We start from the raw sequence: 20,817 nt of genomic DNA on the forward strand, positions 1-20,817 counted from the left end.
GGCACCCACACAACTGGTGCAAGCTGGGCACAGGGCTGCTGCCAGGGGGGATGTGTATCTGTGCACCTTCTCTCCCTTCATGTGGCTTCAACAATTGCCAAACCTATGGTAAACTTGAGACAAATGGCTAAATTCTCACAGAGAGGGGAGCCTGGATCATGTCTGGTCTCATCATGTAGTTTGTGCTTGGGTTTTGTCCTTTTAGAATGTGTTGTATTGAGGGAAAACAGATTGAAAAAGCAAGTGAACAGAAATGTGATTCTTGATTTTTTCTGACCTGTGGGTTGTGATGCTGTAGGAGTCAGAAGCCAAAGTCTGTTCAGTGTTTCAATGGGTAAACCTTATTTTAGAAAGATATTTCTGATATGACCTTTTCCTAGCAATATTTTTTCACATATCTACCCAGTAGACTGAGTAAGGAGCTGGTGGATGTGCAGTGTATTATTAACCTGGTGGCAACAACATTAATAACATAGAAGGGTGCTTTATTCTACTGCTAGTGCTCGCATCTGTTTCACAAACATTACCAGGATAATCACATTCTTTCTGCATCTGCTTTGCTTTAGCTCACACAGATAATTCAAGGGTAATGCACCTTGTCTAAGCTAATTTTAAATACATGCCTCAAACACAACAAAAAGTGCTTGGTGGGTATTTTGACCCAATGCAGCAGATCAAAGTAACCAAGTAAGCTGTAAATGCTTTGAATAAAATTAGGCAAAAATTGGTATTTGTCCAGCTATTTTTCTGACTGGCAATTATTTGAGTTTTAAGCTTTCCCTTTATGTGAATATATATCAAATTACAGTGCAACCTGTAAGTTATTCAGGTGCTCAACTGATAGCTGTGCTAAGAGATAAAATACACAATGGACAGTCTGCTCTCGGGTCTGAGTCCTGGAACTGTGACTTGACCTTTTCAAATAACCTGCAGGTTATCAAAATTTCATGTATGGGACGACACCTTTGAGATGATGCATGTAAAATGGAGGAGCTCAAAGCCCTCTGGGTCTAACTCGCTTGGGACTTTGACCAGTGGACCCAGACATTATTTCCTGAAAAATATAATAATGCAGATGATTGTTGAAAGTGAGTTTAAATGAAATAAAGCAAAATTGATAAAGGTAGTAAATTATGTAATGAAAACAGAATGTTTGTTGTCTATTGAAAATCAACAAGAGGTCATACTTCTGGAGGAAGCCTTACATCCCTGCTGAAGCTGTGCTTGTAGCACACTACACATATCAAATCCTGCTTTGTAAGGTTAAGAAATATCAGTGACCATTAGTATCAGCAGCTTCTGTTCGATACTGTGATCAAGTAATAATCCAAGGTGTCAGAAGCCTGAAATGACTCCATTAGAGCCAGGAAAGAAGAGAATTTATGAAGGCATCGTTAGCATTTGCTTTTCCAACTTCATGCAAATTTCTTGGAGGAACATATGCTGAGAGTCCTCCATTAGCACTCGGAGCCAAGAGGAGTCTCCTTCTCAACACTGGTTACTGCCTGTCATCTTCTAAAAAACCTGCCATATAGTTTCAGGTAGATAACGCTACGTCGGACATCATTCAATTCATAAGCTTGACTTCTTCTAGTCATAACCCATTTTTAAATGTTACTACTCCCAATAATCAGTATGATAAATCAATTTTAAAATAAGTTATTAGCACTATTCCTATTTTCAAATACATTCACCTAACAGACTTTAGCGGTAAAGTTTAGCTTGTGTTTGACTGATGTTACGTTAAAGTGCCCATCAACATAAAAGAGCAAATAAAAATGAGGATTTTTCAACCAACTCCTCAGGTTGTACTGACAGCAGAGACAACTCTGAATCCCTCCTAAACCAAAATCAGCTTGTATGTAGCACATTAACACCTAGGAACACAAGATGGTAAAGAGTGGTCTGAAACAGGTCTTTATTCCTCACCTTTCAGTGCTAAAATGCAGAACTGGGCATTGAAAGCAAAGGACAACAGAAAATGAACAGAGAAAACAAGTGAGCTGTTTCCAGTAGGAAAATTACTTAGTGATATGTAAAGTGAACTATGAGTTACCTTTGTATTGCACTACTAAATAGCCGCAAAACTGTAGCACAAATTTAACTTGAAGGAAGTCCGTGCTTTATCCTGGGGAACTGCATCAAACGGCAGGGTATTTGTCCTAAGGTTAAGAACTACTTAAATAGTAAATACACATCCTGGATTTGATCATTCATCTCACCAACATTGTAGCATTGAGTTTTGGGGACTGATGTCTAATTTAACCTAGTAAAAGTGTGAGTTAATTTATGCCTGTTTTGTTTTTCTCTTCTCTCACTTGTTCACGTCACTGATATTCTGCCTTCCTGTCGTCCTTACTGTTTTGCTATCTATGTATGTTTTAACTCAAAATCTTTATAACATTATAATTACTGAAATTCCTCACCAAAAAAAAAAAAAAACAAACCTATAGAATTCCATCAGTAATTCATCACTTAAATTAAAAGCAAAATGTGATAGGAAAACCTAGCAAAACTTTGAGCATGCTTAGTGGTATTCGGATATTGGCCAAATGTAATCTTGCCTGCATCCATCGCTGTTGTACGTGAGAATTGCTCACGGCCAACAGGAACAAGGAGCAAATCAGGACGAAAGGCTAGATCCTTCTGCAGCTTGCAGAAAAAAGATTTAAAAATGTCTTGTTGAAGCATGCACACAAAACACTGCCCTGTCATTGGGAATAACAGGCAACAAATTGATACAGTCATTAGGGAACTGAAAATGAGAAGTACAGGAAACAGCAATTAAGCAATTCCAAGCCTAAATCATAACAGTGCAAGAGAAACTCCCCAGATGCTTCTGCAGTGTTTCAAATAATCACTGGATAAGTTTTGCCAGAAAAAAAAAAACAGAGAGAGGGAAAAAAAAGAAGAAAGCAAAATCAATGGGTATACTCAGGAAAACACAGAACTGCAGAATCAAATTAACGAGGGGAAATTCCCAATGGATGTGAGAGGGAAGGACATGCGAGGACTGCACAGTCCCCCGGGGCAGTGCTACAGGATGCGGCTTTGCAGGAGGAGCCGTGTGGCCACCAGCCCTGTCCCCGAGCCCTGCTGCTGCCATGTTGTACCCTCCCAGGGACCTCCTCATTCTTGCTGTGGGATTTCTGTAATTGTGTCCAGGATGGAGGAGATTCACCTTCAGTGGGTGATTTGGGGGACTGGAGGTATCTCCTCAAGGAAGATCCTCCAAGAGCCTGCTGGTGCCTGCAGCCTCTCCCCAGGCTTACACCCCTTTGATCTGGTCCCCTCACCTCAAAACACAGCTGGGTAGCCAGAGCATCCTGAAATACCCGCACCCACAGAGCCCGAACCGGCTGATCCGGGCAGCCTGGCAGCCAAGGAAATGTCCTCAGCAGAGATGTGACAGCACTGCCGCCCCTTGTCTGGCTCTCTGCTTGTGAGTTCACGTTTCGGTCATCATAAGCAATACTCTTCTCTCTCCCAGTCCTAAATCTATGCGATTACTCAGATTTATCCTTCTAAACAATCGTGCAAGGGAAATTATGTGGTTGTCCTTGATCAGTTCTCTAGGAGACTTTAATATGGAAGCCCTGAGTCTCTTTGCCTGATGATGAAAAAAATACTGGGGTTTAGCAGGCTTGATATTCTTTGTGGTTTTTCTGATGATGACCTGAGTTGAAGTCCTAATGCTGCTGTGTGTGTGTAAGCTTTTCTGAGCCAAGCCTCATTTTCTGCCAAGCAACGTTGCCAACGTGTGTATCGACAATTTGGGAGTTTTGTTCTGAAATCTTAAATATGTTCCCAAACTTCATCCATGACTAAGGAGGACTCTGACTGAGGGTGCAAATACCACGTTATCTGTTGGTACAATGTCCGGAGTGGCCACAAAATGATATTTATCCCTTTAGAACTGCAAAGTTACTTTGTGTATTTCCAAAAGCACCATGTTCCAGAGGAATGTTGGATTTGCCGATGTGCGCCGAGACAAGAGGCAATTACACACAAGCATATTTCTTTGCATCTAATGTGAAGTATGTCCTGCCAGATATGTGTCTTTACAGTACCAGTAAAGCTATGATGAAATTGAGGTCTTGAGCATCTGTTTATCTTTAACAGCATAATCAGAAATTCATGGAAATCATTAACAAAAAAATAAAGGAATCAAATAAGAGACAGTTAACTATATGAAGTCCTAAATCTTAGCTCTGTGTAGTGCAATCATCTGCATATCTATTTCTTCTCATTTGCATGATTAATTGGCATCTTGTTAACTGCTCATAAGGGACACTACAAATCAGCATGGAACAAAATAAACACTGTGCAACAGAGAAGAGAGTCTCTAATTCTGAATTACAATGGGAAAAAAGGGGGGATTTAAAAATACATGTAAGGAGTCAGCCTGTGTTACAGGCAAGGTAAACTGGAGATTAAAGACGTTCTGAATGGCTGGTGGAGAGCACATGTGGCAGCCTGCGATGGACTCGTGATGCTGCTCTGACTTTGATGAATTCCAGACTGTATATTGTCTCCAGCCACTGATCTGAATAGCAAGATGGAATCACAAAAAAACATTTCTTAAAAAGGTATTCAAACTTATTGACAGAGTAGTCCAGTGGAATGTATTTCTTGGTTAATTTATACACATGTCTGAATGCTCAAGTTTACATGTGAATAAGAATTCAAATCAAGAAATATGCTGTCCTGGTGATGAAGGCTCTGCTGCAGAGTTGTTGTCTGTAAATATAAATGCTGCATATAGAGCAGGAATATCTAATTTACAATATGTAATTTATAAAGTACCTGCTTTACAGTGCACTGTAGAGGTTGTAGTGCTGAGGGCAGAAACCAGCAGCGGTCCAGAATGCAGAAATGTAATGCTTAAACCCCTCTGAAAGGCCCCCTGGTCCCTTGCCTCCGTGTCTGCAGGCAGGTGTCCATCACTTCAACAGGACCACATGTGTCCTGGGGACAGTGCCCGAGCAAGTGCTTTTGCTGGACCATGGTCACCACACAGGCTATTACATTGATATTGGAGATTTGGAAACCAGTGGTTACACGCAAACCAGTTTGAGATACTCAGATGGAAGGAACCGGCAACAGGCCAAGATTACTTCTCTTTATTACACTACTGCAGCTCTTGGGTGCTATGTAATATAATAGACTAATAGTAAATAATAATAAGTAAGGAAGAGATGCAGCTACCAACTTCTGTTCATACAATAGGCCTAAAATGATATCCCCTTTGTGATCAGAGTAAGAACATCAAAAGTGTTAGCATCAGCCCCATGCAATGCTTTGAACTTGTAGGGGTGGTGTTGTGAGGACAACTGTGATGAAGAAGTCAATGGCTGCTCTTCTTCTTGTGGGACGTTCCTGACTCCCCAGGGAGTTTCCACCATGGTCCCGTGGCTCCCTGCGCCCTTTGCACAGGGAGTGATGCCAGGAGGAGCGGGCAAAGGTGGTGCCTTCCCGTGCATGGTGCTTGGCCAGGAGTTAACAACTACTTAATGCTCTTGCACATCACAGCAGTGCTGTTATGAGATTTATCTCCCTGTTGCAACCTGGCAGTTCCAGTGGGAATTCTGGGCTAAATGGCATTTTTTTTCCATGCACCAGAGAGTAATTTAATTTTTTTTTTTTCCTCTCTGGCTTGTTTTTTATTGCAGCAGCAGAAAGGACAACAACTGATAAAGGGAGAAAGCAAGAGAGCTGCGGCAGTGATTTTCCATTTTATTTATGGCGACACTGTGTAGCAAAATGTAAAAATAGATCTCAGTGCTGACAGTTTCGTTGCTTCTTGATCTCAGGCTGGCACTTTGGAGCTCCCACCTCCACCACCTGTGAGGAGCAGTGCCCGCGCAAAGGGATCGGGTGAAGACTTGAACCTGATGAATGAGGCGACTCTCAAGAAATCAAAGGTGAAAACAAAACAGGAAACAATTTACAGTTTGTTTTTCTTGGAGGAGACTCGGGCTGAATCTTGCTCTCCTGAAACTCAAGTCAAAGGGATGAGTCTTGTGAATGATGAGAGAGAAGACTGGGAACTAGAGACACAGCAAAATCCTCCCAAAGGGGGATATGAGAAATATCATTATAGCTGAAAACAGAAACATCTGGCTTCTGTTACAGGCTTTTCCAAACAGTACCCTATTTGCATGACAGGTGAGCAGTGGATCATGCTGTGTGAGAGTTTTTGATCCAAAAAAGCCTTACTGAAGGAGACAATGAATGTTTCAAAATCAATGGCCTGAACAAGGCATCAGTGGTGATGACCACACAACCAAAAAAGCAAAAAATCCTAGTGAGGGCAACTCTAGCAAGTACAGAATCCATTCTATCGTTAGCTTTTCTTTTGAAAGCCACTCTTACAGAAATGCCCCTCTTATTGATTCTACTGCCAAGCCATGCATCTTATTTTTTTAGGAGAAAAAATAATCTTTTAAATGCATATAAGTAATTATTAAACAAGAACAATCAAATGACAAAAGAGACAGAGAATGGTCATGGCTTCTTTGTAACTCAGGGAAGGTGTTTGTAAACCAGAAAGGGAAATAACATGGAAATATCTTTTCAGAAAGGGACAACAGTATTTAATGGCATGGATACGTCAGCCTTGCTTGTTTTAAACATTTTTATTGCCCACTGCTGCAGGAAGCAGCTGCAACACCCGTTGTCATTAATACTGCAGGTGTGGTGCAAGTATTGCCACACTCGTCTAAACTTTTAATGTCCTCGGGGGACTGCACGGGGGAATGACTTTGATGGATCGCAGTTGCACTTGAAACCGAGCTAGGAAAGATTATCGCATTTCAGGCAGAGAGATTCCACTCACCTGATTGTTTTTTGTTCTGATGAGATAATTTTTCTAATTAACCTTGGTAACATAGACACACAGGCCTATCCACACATAGATGGAAATACATTTTCAAATGGGCATTTAACTTCTACCCGTGTTTTCTAGCAATGAATACAGAAATTTAACACTTTGGTTGCCAACTGTTTCATTTAGGAAACCAAAGCTGAACCTCTCTAACAGAAGCAGAAGTCGCCCACAAGAGCCTTTGGCAGAAGTCCACACTTCATGAGCACCCATGTGTTTTGCAGAGGCTGATTGAATAAGGAGAGCAGTGTGAACTTGAGGGCAACCTTACAGTGTCAGCTGCCAATTTCTGTTTATTCCTCTTTGATGTTTATTAAGGAAGTCAGTGATGCTGTCCTTTTCTAAGCAGGGTCTGAGCAACTGAAAAAATGTTTTCACAGCCAAATCATGCTGGAACCTGGTCCTTTGGAAATGTTCAGTGTCTGAGCTTTGCCCCTCACACCATCCCACTTAGGAACAGGAAGGACCATCTCATCATCCTGCTGAATTCACATGAAAATCATCCTGGAAGCAAAATGAACTATTCCCCCTTCTCTCACCTACTTTGTTCAGTTTTAAAATTACTCAAGTGCCCAGCCAGTGTTGCTTCCAGAAATTTCTCAAAGCTTTCCGGAGTCCCCTTGCTCCTGTCTGGCTTTATGCCAACGCCGATTTTCTGCTACACAGAGCTGGAAAAGCAGTTCTCTGCTTCCCAAAAGGCGCCATGGCACCTGCGAGAAAGAACAAGCAGTTCCCTGGTCATCTTTTCACCACGTCCTTTGGACTTGCTGCGGGTGGGCTGAGGCGAGCGCTGCTCTGAAGGGCTTTGCCAGAGCACTTGCTGGAGCTGGTGTGTTTCTCTGATACATGAAAGATGCTAAAGCTTGCTGAGAAGGCAATATAAAAAATAATCTAACACATCATCTAGGCTCAAATGCAATAAATGTGAATTTATTCCTAAGCATTGATCCTATTTTTGAGTCTCTGACTATGGTGATATCAATAGAGCAGTGTTTAAAAGGAGCTGCAACATCAGTTCATAAACCTTCATACAGGCAGAAGAACTGAGAAACTGTAATATAGGTAACAACCTGTATTTTCCTCAGGAGCTGGGAATTCAAATTCAGGGAGAAGGTTTAGCAGGATACTTGGCACCAGCTAAATGAAATTTAAGAGAGGGCCAATGTATATATGAGTTTTAAGAAGACAGCAATTTTAGACATATCACAATTCTCTTTTATCTCTTCAAATGTCATGCCGGTACCTCACCACAAATCTGCCTTTCCCCTTCTCAGAGAGAGCCTACTCCAGTTTTTGCCTCAGCTAGGTTTAGATGAAGCCAACAGTTAGCTGTCCACTTTCATGGGACTTTATAGGTCTTTTAACACATCTGACAAAAGATGCAGTTGCTGTGGGTGAGCATTACTTTGTTAAGAAGAAGTGATCACTCTGTGGGATTGGCTTTCTTTACCTGTAGCAAGTTTTTGGTCTTATTCGTCTTGAAAAAATCAATGACACTTTCCATTTCTGAGCCAGTTTTACAAAGATTGTAAAATTAAAGTGTTTTGAAAACTAAAACATGCCAATACTCAGAAATTAGTAACTTTAAACCCCAGCTGTGTCATTGGCCTGCACATGCTGGTGGGGAGCTACCATTCACCCAAACCTCAAAAACATTCTTCATGATGGTTCACAAATAATTTGCGAAAATTTAGACTTGATACTGTGTATATTTTTTTGGCTCAATGGGTAACACAGTTCTGATAAAGTGTTATGTTTTTCGAGATACACTTTGGTGAGGGTCTTTGTTTCACTTTACTAATTTCTGAGGCATACAGTCTTTCTACTTCATCAGCCTTTGCTATAAATTTTAAATGACACAGACAGAGAAAGAACAGATGGAAATAATAATAATTGCTTACTTTGAACATTGCAGGAAATGCACAATGACTATAAGGTCTCATCCAAAGTTAATGCAAAGACTATCAATCTATTGTACTTATATTGCTTTCGTTACTGTATGATCTGAGCATCTCAGCAGCTTTCAGAAATTTATTCTCAGGACTACTTGAGGTGGGGGAGCATATTTTTCCTCATTTCATTGAAGCAGAGAAAGACTTGTGCTTCCCAATGTCATAGACACTGATGGAGCAGGAATTTGAAGTTGGATGTTTCGGTGTAACCGCGTGGCCTGCGTTCAGGGTGGGTTCTGGGTCCAGCTCAGCCTGACAGGCATTTGTCGTCTTTAATCCCAAGCACTTCAAGCCATATGTGGACTACAGTACCAAGTGTGATGACCAAGTGGACTATAACAGCTGTTTAACCATCTCACATGCCTAAGTACATCAAAAGCTAGTTCTAGTGAAGTGAATCTCAAGAATTTATAAAGGCATTATGAATCATACCAAAATCCATGTGATTTTTCTACTGTTTGCTAAAATGGTCTTGTCCCTCTCAGGTGATATGCATGTTATTAACTGAACAGGGTGTGAACAGAAAATCACTGACAAAGGAGTCCTGCTAAGCATAAATAACATGACCTTTCTGATAATCAGGAGCAAAACCAGTCAGAATATCTCACTGATGTTTCTTGCCCATGTTTCACTGCCCTGGGCACCTGATCCTACCACATCTGTTATCTCCCTTGATCCACCTGCCACATTGCAGTTGTACCTCCCTCCTGCTTTCTCACGGGACATTCCCAGGGGCAGAGTTTCCCATTCAGCATCTTTTGGCACACTTGTGCCTTGACGTCCTGGTGCCTTCATCCCACCAGTCCCATCCATGATGTTCTACACTGGTGGGTCACCATGCTCGTGGCTTGCCCTCCTGGGCCCATGCACCACCGCATCCCTGTAGCATCGAGCAGCCACGAAACTCCTCCAGCATCCCCATCTGACACAGTGCTCTGCAACACCCTGGTGTTGGTTATAAAGTTCCCTTGTATAGGGGATTGTGCACAAGAATTTGGGATACGGAGGCCTGCATTGTGAGGAACACCCTCCTGCTTTATAAAACAGGTTTGGGCCAATCACAGCTGAAGGTTTTACTCTGCTAGAGGGAGGATCAGTACTTCATTCATGCACTAAGTGGTAGATCTTACCTGTTACGTTTTGTTCTGGATGAAAGCAGTGTAATAGTTTATGTGACAAGCGAGCCTGCAGCAAACGGGGTGTCACCAGCATCCACAAAAATGATTCTTGTGAAACAGGAAGCAAGAACATTGGGTCTGAAAAGAGATGCAGTATTTTAAACAACACAGGATATAAAATGAGATTTTGGGGTTAAAGGTTTGGGTGATTGTTTTGTTTTTGAAGAAAGAAAACCAGGAATAATATGTGAACATTCATCAAACATGTCTACACATTTGCTACATGTGCAGTGCATGAAGCGTGCAATTTTGGGTCATTGTGTGTGATACGTGTATAACAATAACATAGATATTAATTTGAAGTAAATGTGTTCTGAATACAGGGCTTGTGTGATTTCCAGGAAGTACATGAAGACAGCGTGAAGGGCTTAGCTATGGGGATTGGAATAGGAGGGAGAACTCAGAAACCGTAGTTAAAGAACTTAAAAAGAACATCTGAGAAGATGAACCTTTTGATAGGATTTAAACTGCCTATGGGATTCAAGAGCTTTAATCAACAAAAGCAGCTTATTTCATCAATGTCATGAGCAATAGCAGAAAAGGCATCATCAGCGAAGAACACTGCAGAAAACAATTTCTCTGGTTTAAAAAACTGTTTAGAGAAATCTGAGACTCCTCCCTTTGTCTGGTGACCATCTGGATGGATTTTGCTTTGGAAAGCCTGTCCTGAACTTGAAGCAAACAAACATTTGTTCACATGGTGGGAAAGAAAAGATTGAAGCAATGTGCCAGAACTGGAAAAGTCGCCCATGCATATCAGTATATTTACCTAGAGCAAGAAAAATGTGCTTTTTATTTCTGGGACATTATCTTTAGTCCCCTTGAAAAGGTCTCCTTGACCATCCTGAATAGCATAAAGTCAGGAAAAAGATACTTCTTGTTTTCCCATATATGACATATATTTCTATAGTACATATTTGCATTCAGGATCTGTTACCAGAAGACTCTTGCAGCATATTAGAGTCTCTGAGGGTTCATTTTTATGTTCCTTAATGAGGTTTTAGCCACCCCAAAGGCAGTTTGTGGTAGGCAGTTCCCTGGGGAGGAGGTGCCGGCAGCCCAGAGCACACCACAGGGTTTCTGGTGAGTTCTGCAGGGCCCGTACCCGGCCAGGCAGCGGTGCCAGATGGTGCCTCCTGCACCAGGCTGGGATGCCAGAGCCAAACCCCGGCCATGGTGGGCAGCTGGCTGTCACACTGATGGACCCAAAGCCATCAGCTGCTGCCAGGGCCCTATCCAAGACCTATAAAGAGGAATAGAGAGTAAACTCTATAATAGGGAGGGAAAATGCAACGAGGCAAAAATGTTTATTTTCCTTTACGGTTAGCCATTAGGAATTTGGGTGGCACTGTTTTGGATGGACCCTGGGCAACTCTGTCTCTGTGTTTCAATCTGTTCACTCAAACACTCATTTAAATGAGCTGGCAGTTCAGGTGATGGCTGATTCCCCTTTCAAGCTATTTAGCATCATTGGCTGTTTCTTTGCTAACTGAAATATATTATATCCTTTGACAAAAAAACAGTGACTGCTAAAAATATACACATCAAACCCAGACAGCAAGTAAACTTTTACGTTCTTTAACATTCCCGATTGTCAATATTTACTATACCTCTGAACCTGCCTCACCCAGTGCACAAAGTCAGGAGGAATGTTTTATTTCATATTTCTTCTTTTCACAGCTTTGAGTATGGTGTAAGTAACTTTTGCCATAAAGTCAGCTAACATGATCCTTAACCTTAGACACATATAATTTACAAATGTAAAAACGATGGGTTGTCATATTTATATGAATCCACATATAGGCTGAAAAGTTAGAATATTTGGAAGGACCTGATACATACTCCCCAAAGGACACTGATAAGTTTTACATTGACTCTTGCTTGCTTGTGCACTATCATTGCACTGGCAGAAAGACAAACGCGTTGCCTGACTAACATAAAGTAGTTCGAGGCTACTTCGCTAGTGTATATTTTGACAGGCTAATGTGCATTTTTGTAGGTGCAAATATACGTATATCTAAAATACAAACCTGGAAGAGTTTAAGTTCAAGATGAAACACCTTTTCCTTAAAGACAATTTTGATATTTTTTTGTTTTAAAATTACCTTGAAGTGAACTACAAATTATTCAGTGTTAAAAGGAATGGCAAAGGTTTAAAATAAAGTATATGTGTTAAAAGACTTTAAATTCCAGTTGAAACTTTCTGAAATTTTTATAGCAAATTGAGGGCACCTATACAGGCACATATTGCCTTCCCGCCAGCATTGCAGACTCTGAGAGCTGAATTATTAGGAAAGCTCTTTTGCTGGATTTCAGACAAATCACTTTAATGTGCCAAAATTGATTTGGCATGAAATCATCAATAGACCCTCCAGAATACTAATAGCATTAAAGACAGAGGCCAGGGCTGTCAAAGTTGCTTGGCTAAAGTTGGGCTCATAAATTAGTAGTCAGGCACCCAAATTAAAGTCTTCTGCTTCCAGATGTGCTGTGTGTCTGTTGGTCCAGCTGAAGAGATTGCAGCAAGGGACACATGGGGGCACTGGGGATACTGGGGATGAGGGGAAGAATTCTTTTAATGGATTTGCTTCTCAGCTCAAGTCTTCATCTACAAGCCTCAGATGCTGTATGTAACAACCCTAGGTAGTAACGTAACCACTATAGTTTTGTGCGTTTATAATTTTTTAAAACAAGTCCACAGATCTTGACTATGAATAACATGCCTTTTTTTTCATCTTTCAAAAACACCCTTTCAACTCCCCTCATGGCCTTGAGTGAGACTTCTCCCATCCTCTGCTTACTTGTCCGTAAGACAGCAAAGATAATGCTTATTTTCCATGTATGCTGTGAACATCTCTCATTATATTCAGATACTTTCCCTAAAGCAAAAATTTCCTGTAGGATCTCTGGAATGGAAATATAGAAGAATTTTCTTCCCCCAAGCTAGTTGTACTTATGGAAATTAAGAGTGTGAAACAGCATTTGGATTGGGTCTTTAGGCAATCAGATACATGCGTGCTATCTCTGTAACATTTAGGGACAGAATCGTTGGGTAACATAAATCTGGTTTCTTTAGTGAATTTTTAAAACTTTCCTTTGGTAGTGGTATTGATTCAGTTCAGCAGAGGTCTGGGCCTCTGCCTTTTCAGTAGCAACGTTTGCTAAAATGACTGGGAAAAGTACTGTACAGGAGGAGATCTGCAGCCAAGCAACAACTCAAGGGAGCTAAAACTGTCGTAGCTGATTAACAGAAATGAAAGCTGCTCAGAAACAAATCTGAGTATGAATTTGGAGCACAAGAATTAATTGAGAAGGGGATTCTCTTTGTACTTCTTTTAGTAGGTCAGACAGTTTATCCACTAAGATGCCTTTGAAGCTGCCAGCAAAAGAGGCGTCACTGTAAAGATGAAACGAGCTAGTGAGTGAAGTCATCTGTTTGTCCTAAACCCCACTATTCTGAGTGAATTAGTTGCACGGTGAGTAACAGAAGTCTAAGCCAAAGATGCTCCACTAGCTTTTTCAAAGAGAGGCTAAGAAAGAGATATCTGTGGCAAGCGATGAGCTGACAGTAACATGCAGCCTCTGTTAGTGCAAGAACAGGGACGTAAAGCTGGAAGGGTGAATTTCTGCTTCATTCACACAGCTGTGCAATGCTTCTGCTTTAATATTTCTGCTTTCGCCGCAGAAAACACCAAAGGACTGAAGGCACTCATGGAACGGTGGTGCAGGACAGGTGAAAGTTACAGTGCTATTGTGGTGACTTAGTAGACGACTATTCACGTAGCCACACGGGAGTTTTTATATTGGTGTTAATGGGGTGAGGCTCACAAGAATTTGCACAGGAATTGACCTCTAGCATAGACGAAAAAGACTGCAGCTCCTGCTGAGGTCAATGGGAGGGAGAGATTTCACTAATAACATACAGAAAAGTATTTGAGAAAAAGAAACGCGCATTCAGAGCAAAGCGAATGAACCGTTTGTTCTAAGACTTGGCTGTTTGAAGATACTGACAGTAGAAAAATTCACTTTTTAAAACTGCCTCTGCCCTTAATGCATAAAGACCACGTAAGATGATTGTCCCAAAGAGGGCAGGAATAAAAGAGATATTAAGATCTTGCAGTCCTGCTCTTCCTCATCAGACAGGAGTTGTGGCAGATCGTGCCATCCTCTGCCTCCAGCATCCAACCTTGTACCCAAGGAATCACTCACCCTTCGCTGAGGATCAGTTAGGTATAAGAAATGGAGGAAAAGAGGATGCAGTCACAGAATATGACACATTTTAGGAAGTAAATCGTGAAAACAATACTTCTTTAGCCATATTTTTCCACACCTATAGCTCCAAAACCAATAGATGAGGCTTTTTGTCATGATGCTGTATTATGTTGTATTTATTGTTTTTTCCAGCCTAAAGTGCTTTGTGTGTGAGATTAAAAAGCTGCAAGTCTCAGGCCATCTGGCCAACCAAATGGATTTAGTGTACAGGATCACTGCCAGATGTATGCCAGTTGTAAGTTTAATTTTTGAACATATAAAGTGCCTGGGGCTCTGTGTCTGTTATTCAGAGGAAATCATGTTCCCGTTTTCCAAAATAATACAGATACAGTTTGAATCTGGGTGTATGGTCTCTTCTCCTTCACACTGTTTAAGGAATATTCTTTGTTTCTCATAAAGAAAAACAATGGCAAGAGAATTTTGCATATATCTGACACATTATGTATTTTTGATCACATCTGTCTGACCTTATGGAACAGTAGGAAACACAGCCATAAGTTTTCTTAAGGAGCTTCATAGAATTTGTTTAATTGAAAGATAAAATTGCACAGAGTACTTTAGATTAATTTGCACTTACATTTATTTATGATCAACTTGGAGAATAAATATGTTTTCAAGTATATAATAGTTTGTAATGTCTTAAAAGTGATATTTAATTGATTTGACTTATTTTTAAAGAGGAGCTGATGGAAGATGAGATACTTTTTTAGCTTTATAGACTGTAAGAAGGATAAAGTGCATTTAATTTTTTATTTTGCAAATGTTCTGCCATAACAAGTTCTACAGCACATCTGAGATAGATATTGTGGAAATGAGGAAAGGTGTGAGCGCAGATACCTCTGGGCTTTGCAAAAAGGTCTGGAGGGTTTTGTTCAAAACAGACCAGTTGAAATCCAGGGTAGAGCACGATTTGGGTGATGGGAAACAGTGATTTGCGGGTCTGGCTTTCCTGCCTAACGCACTGCTGCCCACATCAGTGTATTTCTTTGCTGCTGCGATACTGAGGTTGAATTACTTCCTCCTAAACAGACCTGAAGGCCCAATGAATCAGAGATAAATGTTTGGAAAGGAAAGAAAAACTTGTTTGTCAGGGCAGAGTAATTCTCCCCTGTCTGATGGAGCCGTGAGGAGAAGCCACTGAAAACCCATTGTCCCCAGCAGCCAGGGGCTCCTGCAGCGGATCTCGGTGCCCTGGAGAGGCACGGCCGCTGTGCCCACTGCATTCCGCAGTTTCCATCAAGTTAAAGTATATGTAGACAAAAATAGGTACAAATATTTGGAAAAAGAGGGATGGCAGTGTTGCTAGAAGCAGAGTCTCTGATAGGAATTTATTTGCAAGCGTCTTGATCACTGCAGACAAATCTCAGTCTTCCAGGATTTCCATTAGCCTTGAGATCAGCGTGCTTGCTCCTGGAGATGGGTGGGAAGTTTTTGTGAGCAGCTCAGATTGGTACGTTAGCAGCCCAGATGATTACGCAGTGGAAAGGGCTCCATGTGGTTTTGGGTGCATCTTTCCAATGAAGAGCCTTAAAAGAAAAGCTGGCATTGTAATTTGTAGCTTATTTCATTCTTGAAAGTAATTTTCCCTGTGATATTAACCATTTTCTCCTGAAAACTCATCCAGGGGGTGGGAATCAGGGAAACCAAATAAATAGTAGATTTCATAAAGTAAGGAACAGCAAATTGAGCAAAAGGAGGATTATGAAGACTAAATCTTTTGTTCAAGGAGTGATTAAAAAGCATTAAGTTGGATGAAGTCAATCTAGAGCTTAACTGCATGAACCCTCTGCCCTGTTTTTCTTCTGTTTTGTTTTACATGTATTAAGAAATTAGAGTGGGAGAGACCTCTTGAGGACTGCTGAGGCTGGGGCCTTTGGAAATAACAGTTGAGCAAAATCAGTTGGACATAAGCTCTTTTTTGTGGTTTCCAGGCAATGTAAATTATCCTGGACAGCTGTGGCCAAGACCAGCAAGAATAAGTTGAGTGCTTTTTTCCAGCAGAGGACTCAAGCAATTCACACCCAGATTTATGTGCCATGGGGATTCCTCCAGGCAATGAAATTCTGGGATATGAAGCCTCCTCTCCCAATGGCTTAAGGGAAAACAGTTCCCCTGCCCAAGAGCAAATACAGCTGCAGTTCATTGCTGAAAGAAGGAAGTGTCAGGGTAATTGCTGTCTGCTTTGCATTCAGAATACTTTTTTTTTTTTCCCCTGTGGTTTTAGATTAAATCTGCACAAGATGCAGGCATCCAGCTCTCTGGATGTTGTTTGCCTTAAATAAAATAGTGTGTTTAGAGGAGCACAGCTCCTTTCCAGGAAAGAGCAATAGTATGAAGTAGGAGTTATCAGTGTACACTATATCACAGCCATGGACATTTATCAAGAGAGACTAAAAACAACAAAAAGGTTTCTACACTCTGCTTGTACCCAGCACTTGGAAATCTCTGAGCCTTTTTTCCACACTCTGTTTATACAGAGAGATCAAGGGTAGGGGACGGAGTGCAGCTGTAAACATAAATGAAGTTGGTATATTATTTTTTTCCACAGCTTTTTTGCCTTTACTGACTTAATTGCTTTCTTCTGTTTAGACTGTGGTTTCAAATGAATTGCTAGTTTGATTTAAAACTAATTGCTAATTTCAAAGTCATCTGTCTCCATCATGAGCTCTTTGGTCAACACATATTCACATTTCAGTCTGGTCCTCACCAGAAACTGAGCTTAGCTCTTGTGCAGTGCAGGGCCCAGGATGCCTGATCATCTTCATCTCCCCTCCTTTCTTCCCTCCAACCATTCTCACCTCTCCTCCAAAATCACTATTACTCCCATGGAAATTTGCTTAATCAGCCATCGAACAAAAACCTCCATGTTGGTCTAGCCAACAAAGTTGAAAAGCTGAAACAAAACTTGAGTTGAAGTTGATTATCTCCAACCATAGGTGATAAGCATACATATATATATATATATATATATATTTCTCTTTCAAGCACAGTGGATTATCATAAAATGATAATGTCTCTCAGAATTGCTTTTCCAAGGGGTGATGCTGTATAAATCATAAAAACTAGACATGGCAAATGTTGAGCAGGTCTCCTTGTCCAACCATCTGCCAGGAGAAGATTGTTCCCTGCAGAATTTTCCTCAGTCCTCTGCTGTAGCAAAGAGATGCTTTATCTGCAGAATAGCTCCACACCTTTTTATAGTCTTGCAGAACTCATTATCTTTAGTTACAGACTTTACGCCCCGGTTACAGAATAAGATCCCTCTGTCTGCAGAGTTGCAGCTGAGTTTGCCCATGTGCAAATCCCCAAAACTACAAGTGTGGAAGCTGATATGCATTTACAGCTCAGTAATTAAATCAGAAACATATCCACCACAATCACATATCCTTCCATAACCCACTGATAACCAACTGGCCACAACTTGATTACTCCCACATGAAAAATGGGCATGACAGCAAAGTGTTCCTGTGCATGTACAGCAGAGAAGGAACATCTCATTACCAGATCCTCTCCCTCTTTGCCAGAAGCTACCAAACAATAAAATGGAAAGAAGAGATACAGCTTGTGGCATCTGTCAGTGCAAGTAGCCTTTGGTTCAACCTGGGCGGTTATAAATATTATATTAGAAGTATTAGCAAGAGCAGATTGGATTGCAGCAGGTCCAGAATGAGGCACCCCGAAGGCTGGCAATAAAGCTGTAAGAAAAGAAATGGTTTGGCATACTTATCTTCTGCTCTGCATTGTGCAAGGAATGAAGAGGAAAGAGGGAAATCTTTCTTCCTTGATTCACCTCATCTGGAGCATCTATTTGGAAGAGCCATTTGTACCACCTTGGGAAAGATGGACCATGCCTGCATGGGCAACACCGTGACACGACACCATCCTCACAACATCTATTTAATTACCCTCATCACTCTTTTGTGCTTTTCTGGACACATTTCTCGATGCTTAACTAAGTTTGCATCACCATTGGATGTGGGCAGGGGTTGCTCTTTGGGCCAGAGCTGGGAGTGCAGGTTCAACCTGCACAGACTTCATGGGTGAACGTGGGCACACCAGTGAGGGACAGAGTTTGAAGACATTCAGGCACTGAAAGATTACAAAATAGTTACTGACTCCTCTTGTTTTCACAAAATGAGAGCTGCTGAACCCGCCGTTTAGTTTTAACTCTCAGCTTTAGACACCACAATGAACTTTAAAGTCTGGTTCAAGTCTCTGCATCTTGATCTCCCACCTATATTATGCAGCGAAAATTATTTCTCTAGCCTGAACTTTTGTGAGAAGCTAAGAAATTTCTGGCAGAGGCCATATAAATGCCTCAGCTAAAGAGGAAAATTCATTATATATGTTGAAATTCTGACAACGTTAAGGGAACAAAGAAAATAAGTGAGTGTAAATATATCTTATGTTTCTTCCTGTGCAATTGTAGGTGTTAGCTGGGAATAAAAATTATTCAGCGAAAAGTTTAATTTTTGAGGTTCATGATGTTCCTTAAAAAAAAAGAAAAAAGAAACCAAAAAATTCTTTAACGTTCTTCCTCCAGCAATAGGAGAACAAAGCAGGCTAAAATCACTGAAGTAGTGGACATTCCCACACCACTAAATAAACCCTTTGCCTTGGTGTACATGGGGGATGAGGAAAGAGAGATGCCAAAAATTGGCCTAGACTATATTTCCCTAGAGGCACAGAGAGATATTGATGGAATTAACAACCATTATGTAGCATGTGATGAAGAAATCAGGATATGCTCTTTTTTTCTCATTTTAAGAATGTAACAGGCTGGTCAGGAACCACCTGAGAAAGCTGACGGCAAGAAGAGTGGGGAGAAATCATCCCAATACTTCTAAAGTGTGGGCTTGCATCGTTTGCTCTACAGCATTTTTATCATAGCAAAAATACTCATATGAAGAAAAATAGCCTAGATCATCTTGGGCAGAAGGCTATTATATAAACAAGTATATATTTAATTGCCATCTTTTTGCTCTCTGGAAGGACTTTCCTCCCGTTTCTAAGTGGAGGTGGGTCTAAACTCAAGAGCACTCAGCACAAAAAGGCCCTTGAAGTTCTCTGTCTAAGGACATACAGTTGCACTGCCTCTTTGAGCAACTTCAGATAGGTGCTGTGAATGGCAAGTCGAGAAGCCGCATTTTCATTAGCTTCCACCTGAGGGTAAAACGAAATAACACTGTCTGACCTTAGATGGATCAGAAACACTGGCTATCAAGCAAATGGCAGTAAAATATCTCAAACTACTCTGCTGATGTTAACCACTTCTGGTATCCTGCCTGCCTCGTAAGACGCACTAAGGTTAATCTCCGCTTGCGGGAGCGCGGCCTCCACAGGACAGGACAAGGCAGCCACACACCCTGTGCTGCAGTTATTGATGCCCATCCAAGGACTGGAAATGGTTTTCCATTGCTGGACCATCCGGGACTATCGGTTTGCTGGTTTGAAATGTCAGGTTGTGGCTATCTTAATCATGACCCACCTTGGTGCCAGCAAATGACCTCCATGCAGGTGTGTCTTGCACATCTGTAAAAGCGAGGTGGTGCTCCTTTCTTCCCATGTGACACAAATCTATGGTGTGACATGGTCCTGCTATGCCTGCCACTGTACCTTGCTGAGCTGTTACCCACCCAGCAGGGCCATGAACAATCTGCCCAGCACTCAAGCACCATCCTGCCCTGGTGACATCCAGTGACAAACCGTCCCTTTGCTACAGACAGCTGCTATTTGGGGCCAGATTTGTGTCCCCTATGCAGCACAGGGTACGTACAGACATTTCCCTTCTCTGGCTTCTCCTTTCATACTAGACACTGCAATTTGTGCTTTGGCTTTCTTCCTAATGACTGTATTATTAGCTCTATTTTCATCTGTTCTCAGCTGTTTATTTTTCACAGGGTTATTTTGGCTGCTCTGTGTCTCACAAATTGAGTAGCTGAACCAAGTCCACAAATGCTGACTGAGAAAGCACGTTGAGCAGGGCTCTCTCTGACCAGCATCGTTTTCACTGCTGCTCCCTGCCCACGCCAGCATCCCGACCGCTGTCCTGCTGCATTCCCGAATGCATGGTGGCACAGCGAGGAGCAGAGTGACCACATTGAATGTATGGTGGCACAGTGAGGAGCAGAGTGACCACATCGAATGCACGGTGGCACAGCGAGGAGCAGAGTGACCACATCGTACGTATGGTGGCACAGTGAGGAGCAGAGTGACCACAACGAATGCACGGTGGCACAGCGAGGAGCAGAGTGACCACATCGTACGTATGGTGGCACAGTGAGGAGCAGAGTGACCACATCGAATGCATGGTGGCACAGTGAGGAGCAGAGTGACCACATCGTACGTATGGTGGCACAGCAAGGAGCAGAGTGACCACATGGTCTGAGGCATGAGACTCCATTTGCAACAACTAGTTTGTGCTTCCTGATATGCAGAAGGTGTTTAATACGTTATGTGTCTCTCTATGGGTTATTCCAGCCTTAATTACAAAGTCTGAATTGTTGCACAAAAGCTGTCCTCTTGAATG

At 41.6% G+C, this 20,817-nt stretch overlaps 1 long non-coding RNA gene across 3 annotated transcripts in view; it reads left to right on the forward strand.

The window, feature by feature from the left end:
- Window positions 1-15,811, forward strand: part of LOC135580003 (uncharacterized) — a 125,753-nt gene extending 109,942 nt beyond the window's left edge. For all 3 annotated transcript variants that reach the window (XR_010473969.1, XR_010473970.1, XR_010473968.1), the window contains one exon: window positions 5,673-15,811. This is a non-coding gene — a long non-coding RNA (uncharacterized LOC135580003). The remainder of the gene's footprint in view (window positions 1-5,672) is intronic.
- The last annotated feature ends 5,006 nt before the right edge of the window (window positions 15,812-20,817 follow it).

The sequence above is a fragment of the Columba livia genome, chromosome 7 (assembly GCF_036013475.1).
Source record: "Columba livia isolate bColLiv1 breed racing homer chromosome 7, bColLiv1.pat.W.v2, whole genome shotgun sequence".
Lineage (NCBI taxonomy): Eukaryota > Metazoa > Chordata > Aves > Columbiformes > Columbidae > Columba > Columba livia.